Source organism: Corapipo altera, unplaced genomic scaffold (assembly GCF_003945725.1).
Source record: "Corapipo altera isolate COAL_440 unplaced genomic scaffold, ASM394572v1 51, whole genome shotgun sequence".
NCBI classification, from domain to species: Eukaryota; Metazoa; Chordata; class Aves; order Passeriformes; family Pipridae; genus Corapipo; species Corapipo altera.
This window is the reverse complement of record NW_020884892.1, coordinates 7,140,125-7,152,244: the sequence shown is the minus strand read 5'-3', so window position 1 is coordinate 7,152,244 and position 12,120 is coordinate 7,140,125. Positions and strand designations below refer to the sequence as shown.

The 12,120-nt window shown below is 36.8% G+C and overlaps 1 long non-coding RNA gene across 1 annotated transcript; it reads left to right on the top strand.

Moving 5' to 3' along the window:
* The first annotated feature begins 838 nt into the window (after positions 1-838).
* Positions 839-8,361, top strand: LOC113948241. The gene is made up of 3 exons (XR_003528056.1): positions 839-968; positions 1,389-1,530; positions 7,089-8,361. It is a non-coding gene; the product is annotated as an uncharacterized LOC113948241 (long non-coding RNA).
* Positions 8,362-12,120: the final 3,759 nt, after the last annotated feature.

Below are 12,120 nucleotides of genomic sequence, written 5' to 3'. Positions count from 1 at the left end.
AAAACATCCTTTCACTAAAAGTAGCAGGGATGTTCTGAGGAGGCTGTTTAGTTTATTAGGACAATTTTGTGATACAGTGACCCATAATAATGCTCACTGGGCTTACTTAAACATGGAGGTTCTTTTCACTTGTATGTTCTAATGAAGTAAGCAGAAGAGGTCAGAGTGAATGGAGCTTTTCATGTCTACATTATGCAACTTGGTAGGATGGAGTGTTTGTGGTGCACACACTTGCTGAGAAAGACAATTGGCTGTGCTACAGTCTTCCATTAATTTCTGTCAGCACAATACCTCTTTTTGTAGTGCTTCGTTCTTGTCTCTTTTGAAGACCAGACCATGAGAGGAGAGGGTATTCAAAACCCTGTAGTCTGAGATCAACATTGCTAAAATGCAAAGTATTGCAATGGTTCAGAAATTTTTAAAAACCGAAATGTAGTAAAAATGCACAGTCAGAAAGTATTATTGAAAATATCGTGGCAATCAAAAGATTTGGACAAAGATAAATAACTGTAAATCTTTATGTGCACCTGAATGATCCACATCTCTAATGTCAAATAGCAAGGCTGGCACGCAAATAAACATTTTCATGCGAACTCTACTTTTTTTGTTTTGGTAGAGCTGAAATATCAACAGAAACTGCCCTATTCCAGTATTTTGACACTGCTATTTAAAGTCCATCTTGAAATCAAACTAGGAGATTATTATAGATAATATCAGTTACTTATGCCATCATTTAAACAGTTGGTCCAAGTTTAAGCAAATGCTTAATTTAATTAAATTCTTTCCTGAAGTTCTCTCAAAACAAAATCTGTCTGTTTTTGTCTGTGACACAGGTTAAAATCTGCATCTTCTGAAAGACTTTGATGCTCCTTCTGCTACTTGGGTATCTAGTTTAACACCACTGGCTTCTCAAATGTCATGCTTAAAATAGGCTTTAACTTTCTAATACTAAGTGAATACTGTTGGAGGTAAGCCATGAGTGTAGCAACAACCATAGGTTTGAGTTAGCCACGGAACACATTCCTATATTCAGCACCTCCACCCCCAAGAATATGGTGATCATTTGTACCAGCCTATGCCTCTCATATAAGACTGAGAATTTATTTCCCATATTTCAAGTTCATAAATTACTTGAAGAGTATTAGATCACTATAATGATCCCTAAAACTAAAATTATTTCACTGAAATTTAGTCACAAAAGAAAAAACACTTCACTATGTGGTTTTTGGAAGCACAAAGTCTTGAGACCTTGGGCAGGATACATTTTTAATGGGCAGATTAGGTAAAAAGAGGTAATCATGAGGATATGACAATGAATACAGAATTCTTGGGAAAAAACTGTTAAGATTTATCTCAAACAGAAAATACTTAAAATTTGTATTCCACAGATTCAGAAAATCTACAGTTTGAATGGATTTCTTGTTCATCTTATGGAACCTCAGGTTTAATTCAATGAAGCTGATGACCTGGTGACCTTTGTGGTGTCCTGATAGTCTCCAGAATGCAAACCTTCAAACAGAGATGCTGAAAGTAAGTTCTCCTTTTTCTCAGCACTGATTCTAAAGCCCGGGTATGTAATTCAAACATTTATTTTATTATCACAAAGGTAACTGTCCAATACTTTCACATGTTACAGGTAACAGACATGTTTTACCGTTCTATAGAGCTAAAAAAGTTTGAAAAAACCAACCTTTTGAAAGCCAGTCTTTTGAATATTCAAAAACAGAGAAAAAGACTGGTAAGTGTAGAGTCATAGATTCCTCTGTTAAAAAATCTCTCCGTTTTTAATGTGTCACAACAACACTATGAGGAAGGTTTGGGGGAGTTTTCATTTCATTTTGAAGTAGATACTTAAATCCAAAAAGGTGTCAGGTTGGTGAGTTCCATTTGAAACTGGATATAGCAAGAGCCTGAATATATTTGAAAGCTTGGAGAGAGACACCTCACACTTAATTGATTTGTCTTTTACTTTTGCTAGTAGTAGTAGAAAATAGTAGAAAATTGTGCTTAGTATGGTCAGTTTTCAAAATGCTTACTTGACTAAAATTAATTAGATATCACAGCATCCTCAAAATAACTTACTGTTCTCTGTTTATTAGCTAGTAAACTGAAAGGAGGGACTGAAATTACTTTGCCGAAGCCACACATCAAGTCAAGATTAGAACTTGTATTTCCACATTCTCAGTTTTGTGCTGTAACAGTCTGATTATACTGCCGACAGTTTATTAACTTGTCAGTGCAGTAGTGCTCCCCTAGGCCTCCTTCTTCCTAATAGTGCTTAACTTTCAGACCATGTTAAATGCTCACTGGAAATGGGGATGAAGGGGATTGGCCAAAACTGTTACTCTCACTCTTTTTTACGCAGTTTTTAAAGCTAACATTAATTTTTTATTCTGTGAATGCCTGGAGCCATATTATACACCCACATTATGGTAGACCTGAATTCTTCTGAGTTGCTAAGTATCATAATGCTTAATTAAATCAGTGGAGGTATTTATTGTTGTGGGCATCTCCGAAAAGCAAGAAACTTTTATTTAGCTCTCTGAAGGCAGGCACATAAGTCTAAAACTCATGACCTGACTTTTAAATGATAAGACTCATCAGGAAGTGAGAAAATACTTTTCTATACAGTATGTTTCACAGTAATCCTGGGAGATTTTCTTTTTTTAAAGAAAAAAAGACAGATTTCCAATATGTAGTGTGTCATGTTCTTAAATCAGTGAACTAAGAATAAATGTGAAGTTTTTCTTAGATGAATATAATTTATTCCTAGACTTGGTAGGCAACACAAGATGCCTGTTCTTATGAGAACAAGGAATATATGTGAGATACATTGTTTTAGATGCAATGAGGCCATTTGTTAACAATTTCCCAGATTACAATAACTGTAATCTTTATCAGTTATGGGGACTGGCTTTTGCTGTATTAGGCTGACCCACTCCTAGTAGAGCAGTTCAATAAAAAAAAAATTCACTACATGAATGCAATGGAAGTTCAAATACACAATTGTAACCCCTATGTGTTAATGAAGAAAAAAGATAATACTAAATGAAAAAACAGGATTATTTGCTTTCTGTCCCATACCTTCTTAGAAAAGACGAGACTAGCAGACCAAAACATTAATGCAGAAGTGCTAGAATATCATAGGCAGGCCCTCAGCTCTGATGGGCTGATAAGGAAAGAATAAGGACTCTTGAAGTCATTAAAGAAAATCCTAATAAAATTCTCACACACCTTAGGTCTGTGGGATGACAGTATTAAATGTCATCCCTCTGCCTCCCGCCATCAGATGTCCAGTTAAAGATCTGACAGATTGCCTTTCACAAAACAATAGATTAAGGATGCGCTTTTTACATGTCTTCCAGTTCTGTTCAAGAGGCAGTTCTGAGTAAAGGAGATTTTTTACATTTTTATCTGTCCCAACCACACTATTGCTAAAATAAACCTCCAAACAGGAAAAAATTACTATAGATATAATCATACCCATCAGGAAATTAATAATGAAAAAATCAGGGCCAGCACCCAGGAGCAATTACACAACAGTGCTGGTACAAGGGCACCAAGGAAGAACAGCCATGGGACTCAGATCTTAAGAAAAAAGGAACAGGTAACACCTTTTCCATTAGTGCATCCTTGGCATGGGTGCAAGTAAGGGAGACCTCTCCCCCACAGTCCAGCTTTTTCTGTCACACTCTTGCTAGCAGCATTACAACTAGAGACACAGCTATAAGCAGAGCATATAAAGCAGCCATGTAATGACAGTGACTTAGTGGTCCTTTGCAGGATGAATATAATTAACAGTGGGCACACAGCAGTGCATCCCCACTGCATGCAAAATGTGGCATGTGGCAGCGGACTGTGGCTGCCCCAAGGATACTTCTGTTTCCCAAATCTTCTTCCTGCTCAGGATGATGGCTAGTGAGCTCTTTGCTCACTACAGAAATGACTCCATTACAGAAATGACTTATTTCTCAGCATTACTGAAATACTGGATAAAAAGAAAAATCTAATTAACTAAAGGTTCCTTCCTCTTCCCTATATTTTAAATAATCCTGCACAAAGGAATTTACCTGTTTCCCTAACTCTTGTTAATATGGTCTGATTAGATATGAAAGCAGAAAACTCAGTGATTAGATATACCAGTACTTTAAATTAAATCACATCTGTATCTGTGCATCCCTTTTAGGCTTACTTACTGTCATGCCTAAATAAATGTAGCTGGACATTGCAGGCAAATGAACATCCAGATAATACGTTACATCCAAGGTCTCATTCTAAGGGGTCTGCTTTTTCAATGAGGCATTAGAATTAAGTATCTGACTTGTCAAGGCCTATCAAAATGCATTGGGATAAATTTTGAGCTAACCTAAATCAGCATAGTTCACCAAAACTGACTTCAACAAGTGGAGAATCTGTCCCACAGCTATTTCAGGCCTTGCAATAAGTTGCTTGTGAAAAAGGTCATAGCCAAGAATTATTCATAGGAATGGGAAAATAACTTCAAACACAAAATAAATCGGACAGAATAGAAATCTCTCTGCATTCACCCTGTGAACACAATGCAGAATTCATCATTTCTGAGGGAAACTTGCATTAGGCAGAAGTGTCTGCCAGAGAGCTATCTCTGACAGGTAGCAGTATCATTGCCCCAGTACAATAGCTCCATGGTCAGGGCTTTTTTCTAGGCACTGGGAAAACTGGATTCAATTTCAAATACAATGGGGACCACAGTGACACAGTGTCACAGTTTCCCTGTGACACAGCCAGCTGGAGCAGGCAGCAGTTCGACAGGTTCCTGTGTGATCCTTCAGTATCCAATGGGTTGGTTTCAGTGTGCTGCGTTAAAATGTTTAGGTGTGTTGTGTTTGACTTACAGCAAAAATGGGAACCTGTACTCTTTTACTGGGATGCTGGGGGATTTTGCAAAAAAAAAAAAAAATCAGAATTGTCTCTTATTTTGTCAGGACGTTTGGCAAGTCTGCTTGCAGCAGCTGGCTCATTGGCTTTGGCCTTGAATGGGCTATCCAGAATTGCCCAACTCCTACTAAAATCTAGGTCATCCATTCTTGCCATTGACTTCTTCTCTCCAAACTGCCCTTCAAGGCCATTGTAGCATTATTTCCAGATTACAATTCAAAAAGTTTCCTTTTCTTAAAATTCCTATAAATACTTCAAAATAACTTCACCAGTGTAACAGGACTAAGACAATTTGAATAAGCATGTTTCTCATTTGAAAACTAACTTCTCCTTCCTCTGACTATGACCTCAATGAAGTAAATCGATGACTTTTGACTTCTACCACCACAAATAATCCATTTTTAAGCCAACCACATTTATTATGTCTATTTAAACACCAAGCACACATTTATCTGAAGCCAATGGCACTTTCTCCTTATTGTGAATTCTAGTGTGCAGAGAAGGGAAAAAAAAAAAGAGACTGATCTCAAGCTTAGAAAATCCAAACACTGAAAAAACAAATCCTTCCATTGAGGCCCATCTGGTCTTTCAAGAAATAAATTCTGTATCTCTTCATTCTGCTTTTTTGTCTATGTCTACTGCTCATGTAATTTATGCAGTGAACTCTCTATTTCTATACATGACTAGGCTTCTTCTTTATTCCTTTTTTTTCTGACATCTTATTACAAAGTTCCTTTTGAAATTCTCTTAAAAATCAGAAACTCATCCCATTTGTGACCTTTCATTATATTCAGTAACAAAGACACCTACCATTTGACCTTGTCATCCAGACATTTGTCACTGTCAGCTCGGGATTCCAAAAAGTTTTTCATTTTCTTTGAAACACTGTCCTTCTCACTTTGGCAGTAAACCAATTCTTGAGAGGTCAGAAGGAGCTATTGACATCTTCACAGTAATCACAGACCAAAATTGTAAATGTTTTTTGCAAATCAAATATTGAATCAGGTACTGCAGCTATCTCATGATGTTCTGCCTCCTAGGGAGAGAATCTACTAATCTTTGAAAAAGTAGAGACCCAAATCAAGTGAATCAAGAGATCTACCAGCTCAATGAGAGTTACTATATGGAAATTTCTGGTCTGTATTATGCAGGAAGCCAGACTAGGATGGTGTAATAGGTTTTTTTCACCTTAAAATGGATGTGTCTATCAGCCATTTCAGTGGAATCACTCAAAATGGCATCAGCTGAGGTTCTGACCTGTTTATTTCTTTCGTCCTTTTTTCTGGGGAAGGAATTGTTTCTATGACTGTAACTCGATTTAGTAACTTTAATTTTTCTTCCTTCTTGGAGGAAAAAGGAACGTTCCCCATACTCTGATATACTATGTTTAATTATTCTCCAAAGATCAGAAAGTTTTGTGTAAGGGGAAAGGAACATATAAATGAAAAGGCCACAGGTTTATCCTGTATTGTCTCTCATGAAGAGCACAGTGTGCCTAACAGCTTCTGGAAACTCTCATTGTATACTCAAGTTAGTATGTTACACACATTTTGTCTCAGCATTTTTTTTTCCCAGATTATCATATTATTCTGTTCTCGGTTACAAAACTGTGATCTTGAAATGGTTTATAATGGGATATTTAGATTTATTTTTAACATGCTTAAATATTTCAAATGCACTAAGAATTCTGAATCAAGCACTGGGTAGACTAACACAATTATTCACAAAATGTTTGAAAATAAATTCTTCACTCTGTAGACCTCCAGAGACAAACACACACACACAAGGACCTATTTTACATACAGTAAAAATAATGGAATAAAATTGAAGTCATCATTTAAAAATACAACTTAAGAAAAAATGCTATGTTACAGTTGTCCTCTAAACAAATTGCTCAAATTCTGAAGTCAAAATTAAATCTAAACGAAATGGAAGGTACAGAAATGCACAGTTAAGGCATTCAGACAGTCTTAGTGTGTGTCAGTGTAATAACAAAAACATACATTAAAATCAAACTACTTGAATTTTGGTCTCAATTTGTATTAACCTGATTTAGCAGACCTAATTTCTGTGTTTTTTAATTTTCATGATGTCACTTGAGGGTAGAATTGAAGCTATTTTATTATCTTATCTGTAAAAAGTCTGATTCACCATATTTAATTTTTTTTCAGAGTAAAATTATTCATCAAATCTAAAGAGCAGATGAGAAGTCGCTCAAAGGAGAAGACAATTGTATGGAGCAAAATGCAGACGATTGGAATGAATACATGATACTGTACACTGATCCACTTTCCTTTGTTTTCTCTTTCCATGATAACGAAATCAATCAGCCTTATGGACAATGGTCAGATATAACCAGGGAGCCCTCATTGCATTAATCCATCTTCCAGTGCCTACAAAGGGTTTATAAGAGAGCTGGAGAGTGGCTTCCTTTAGGGCCATGTACAAATAGGACAAAGTAGTGGCTCCAAACTGAAAGGGAGTAGGTTTAGGTTAGATATTGGGAAGAAATTCTTAACTGTGAGGGTGGTGAGGCTCTGGAACAGTTTTCCCAGAGAAGTTGTGGATGTACCATCCCTGGAAGTGTTCAAGGCCGGGTTGGATGGGGTTGTGGGTAACCTGGTCCAGGGAAAGGTGTTCCTGTCCATGGCAGGGGGCGATTGTCATCATCACCAAGGAATTATTCTTAGTATATAAGTACATATTTTAGACTTATATATGTATGTATAAAATTACTATTAAATTTAATTTTTTATTGTTTAAGTATTGACTAGAGGGTTGTGATTTAGATAGTTTGCAATTTCTGAATAAAAGTAAATAACTTAATTAAATATTACATTACAGCCTCTGGGAAATATTACCTACATTTTAAGTAGAAAGGGAAAAAAGTTTGAATATATTAATGAGGAGTTGCAAAGATTTATGCCTGCACTAAAAGAAACAGTAAACATAGCCGTGATCAGATAATTTTTTTTATCTAGGAGCATAAAGAATAGGACACATGCATCCATTATATCTAAACTTTTAATAAATCTTGGTATATTTCACCTTTACTCATGCAAATGCCTTGTCATCTTCTTGCTGTATTGTAAACTTCAAGGTAGGTTTTTTATCTAGTTGTCACCTGTTGAACACCAACACAAACCATTTATTTGGACTACATTACAAAAACATACTGCAGTTTAGCTCACAGATAAGTTACAATTATGTTAAACAAATAATTTTTTCTTCCCTGGTTGCTTTTGCATCAGTGATTCAACAGCAATTTGCTCTTTTACTAGCTAAACAAAATTTTTGTCACAGGTGCAATCTTTCCTCTGTTATTTATGCTCATAAATAATAAGTTCCTGCACTGTAATATATATAATATTTTACCAATTTGTGGGCTGATTCTTCTTAAAGTAAGTTTTGGAATTAAGTTCCTAGCATTATCTATTATGAATAAATTCTCTGAGTATATAGACTGCTGTTCCGACTTCAGTGTTCTTATTAGAATGCATGGGGCTTCTTTCTTTCCAGGGGTAAAACAGAAACTTAAACATTTGCATCATAAATCTCAGCACTGTAGATGTAAACTTATTTATTCCTTAAATCATATGAATGTGTATGATGTCACATCTTATTCTAATTACATTTTAGTTCTTTGACTGTGTTAAGTGTTTCAGCCTGGTGAGTTCAACTTAAACAACTACACAATACCTTAATTCTCTTGATGATCAACTGTGTTGGTAATTTAGTTGCAACAACAGCAACTATCCCCAAAAAAGCAAGCTTAAATCATAATTCTTCTTTTTTTTCTTGATGTTTTTCTTTCATTTCTTCATTCAGTTTATTGTGTTTTCTTATGAAACATATACCCCCTGGCCTGAAAACCTATACTCTATGTCATCTGGTTTGAATATTGCAGGTGCTATGAAAATATATTAGCACATGGATAAATAAACTAAAAAAACAACTTCAAAATCATTGATAGCACAGTCAAGCATATCTTGCATATTTTACCTCAGAGGCTCTTTTTAATTTTTAATAAACTTACTGCTGTTCCTGGTCTTTAGGACTACAGTGCCATTAGTAAAGAAAAATGCCATTTGGCATTAAAGGAATGTAAGGAATAAACAAGCAAAGAAAAAAAGTGGAAAAGTTTTATGAAAAAACTGTGAGCTTTCCAGAATAATACTGGAAAAAAAATTGAAAAACCATTTTTCCTGCTCCTTAAAGAACCTAAATAAAAATGCAGAGTGAATTCTGAATGCATATAAACAGGTGTTTTTTGTTTATAACTCTTCATTTGCATCTTATCTCCACATTACAATAATAAAAAACTATTTAATTCTGGATAGGTAGCATTGAAAAAAAAATTCTCTTGTTTTAGTTACAACTCAACTGGAAACATCTGTCATGAATAATGACCATGATATAGGGCTCCTCAAGATGTGAATTAACACTTTTGCTATTAATATTATAATGATTATCTTATGGATACTTCTTTGCATCCCTGATGATCTGCTAAAACATCAGTAAACGCAAGTTTGCAGTTTCACACATGGTTAATACCAAAATATGGGTGCATAATCCTGCATATGAGCCAAGAAAAAAATCTTTTTAGGAACCTACAAAGGAGAACATTTATTCTTTCACCTGTATGTAGTGCTTAGAAATCCCTTTTGTGACCAAGTATCTGACCATGATGTGCAAATGAAGAACAAAGACCTTTTATTTACACCAAAACACAGTCAAAGGACAGCTCTCATAGCCTTCACCAACTTCCCTGTGGAAGGGAAAAGTTTACTCCTAAAACCCGAAAAGCTCAATATAAAATGTGAATATATCATCTTCCTCTGTTAATTCTGACATCTAAACCCCAATATTTTATTAATTCTTGTTGTCATTTAAGTACAGGTATTGCAAAACCTTTTATCTTGTTAAAGTAATTCTCTTTCTTCTGAATACTCTGATTTATCTAATGCACTCTGCTGCCAGCAGCACTGAGGGACTTAATGTAAAGGATATTTAGATATGAGATATAACTACAGTTAGGAACTTCAGCTCTGACACTGAAATAACCTTGGAAAGTCACCTTACCCATCAAGTTTTCTCACCCAAAGTCTATCTTTAGAAAGGAAAGGTTTGGGTTTCTTAGTAGTTGAGGGTGATATGTGAAACTGGTAGGTAAAACTCTTAGCTCAGTGCAATCTTTGTCTTAGGTGTGATCAAAAATATCCATTCTCATTCCACTTGTTACCACTAAAACATGCAGAGAATACTCTGTGTATGAATACAGAGGCCAGTACTTTCACAGTGGTCTTAACATTATAGCAACAGCAGATTTATAACAACCCATAAGCCAGGCATACCTAAAGCATTGAGGCATCTTGAATTTCAAGAGTGCCATCATCTGCACTTGACACTCATTCAAATTTAAACCATGTTTAATTTCTTACATTGTTTCCCTCTGGTCTGGATCCAAAAAACTTCTTCATCTGCAAGTACACAGTATGTGGCACAGCAGTAGTGAACTTGGATCCATCTAATAGATTTGTGAAGCACTTTGGGTTTGCCAGCCCAAATGCCAACGATATTTCTTTGGAAGACTTGAACTTGGACATCATGCTTTTGTCATTTTTTTTGGGCTGTTGTGTGGGTTTCATACTCACAACAGCCATTTCCTCACAGCTGGTATCTTGTGATCTGCAAATGTGACTTCACTAACCATCACTGACAGTATCTTTCTTTGTCTGCAAATCCTCCTGTGTTCAGGTAACAGTTTTCTTTTGTTGTTGAAACACACTTTGCTCCCACCTCCCTCACACTGACTATGTGGAGAGGCACATCTGCTTTTGTTTATTATGCCATTCATGTCAGCTGTGTTTTGCTGTTCACTTTCTTGCCTTGGCTACTTCCCAGCCTTTGTGTTCACAAAGGGGGGTGGAATGGAACCTGATATGCACTCAGCCAATTACTGGCCTGTCCGGGGGACTCAGCTGGCAGTTCAGCTGCAGGACAAGGAGCACGGTATAACCTCAAGAAATGACACCCATTCCTTCTCCAGGGCAGAAGGAATTGCCAGTGTGATGAAAAAGTGTCTTAGAAGACACCAGAATATTCTGAAGTAATTTTCTTAACTGACTTTTCCCAGTTCCTGCCATAAAGAGTAAAAAGATAAATTCCTATAAAATTGTTCAAGCTCCTCCAGGTGTCTGTCAGTGGGATCAGCTCAGCACCTGTCCAAAGCAGAATGTATTAACCTTGCACAGGGGTAAGTTACAGGTCCACAGGAAACAAACATCAGTGCTACATCACTTGAGGTCGTATTTGCTGCTGAACTTGTTCACCACACAGTGGTCTTTCAATTTACTCAGTACAAAGGTAAAAGATATCTACTCCACAATACCTTCACCTGTCCCTGCTGTTAAGCATCATAAGTTTGCGGAATCAGGCCTCGTTTGCACCTAAATATCTCTCTGCAGAAAAATGGTGGCAATGACTCACCGAACACTGACTTTGGTGCCCACAACATGTGTCATGCTCAAATGTGAATTCAGGTGAGAGCAGATGTTATTCAGGTCAAGGAAGCAATGCCAGACCATCACATCAGCCTCATGACATATCCCCAGCATGTGACAGGGCTGGCCATGAGGGTCCCACTGCCTGGGTACTGGGCCCAAGCCCTGAAGCATCACAGACAAGTTGTGTACTCATTCAAAACAAGCTTCTTCCAGGTAAATGGGGGAGAGACTTGATTTGTTTTTAGAAAAATCATGTTCCATGCACTGGTCTTAGCTGCAGGAAAGGGACAGTGGTACTGCACACCCTACTGACCCTCTAATAGAGAGGGCCAAATAATTTTCCAAACATGAGCTTGTGCAGCGCTGAAAGACCAAAGCATGCCTGGTTCTCAACTGATTTCAAACAGTGGAAGGAAAACTTAATCTGGTCACTTTTTATATTCCAAGTGTATTTTTAATGTATTTTAAATAGTTTACTAACTGCTTCACAGGGGTTAGCAACCTTTTACATATGTGAACAAGACCTTAAACCATCTTGTCCGGGAGCTGCTTTATGCTGATGGCGCCGCCCTTGTTGCCCACACAGAAGCAGCTCTGCAGCGTTTAACATCCTGCTTTGCAGATGCTGCTGAGCTCTTTGGGCTGGAAGTCAGTTTAAAGAAGACAGAGGTCCTCCATCAACCTGCACCTCAGGAAG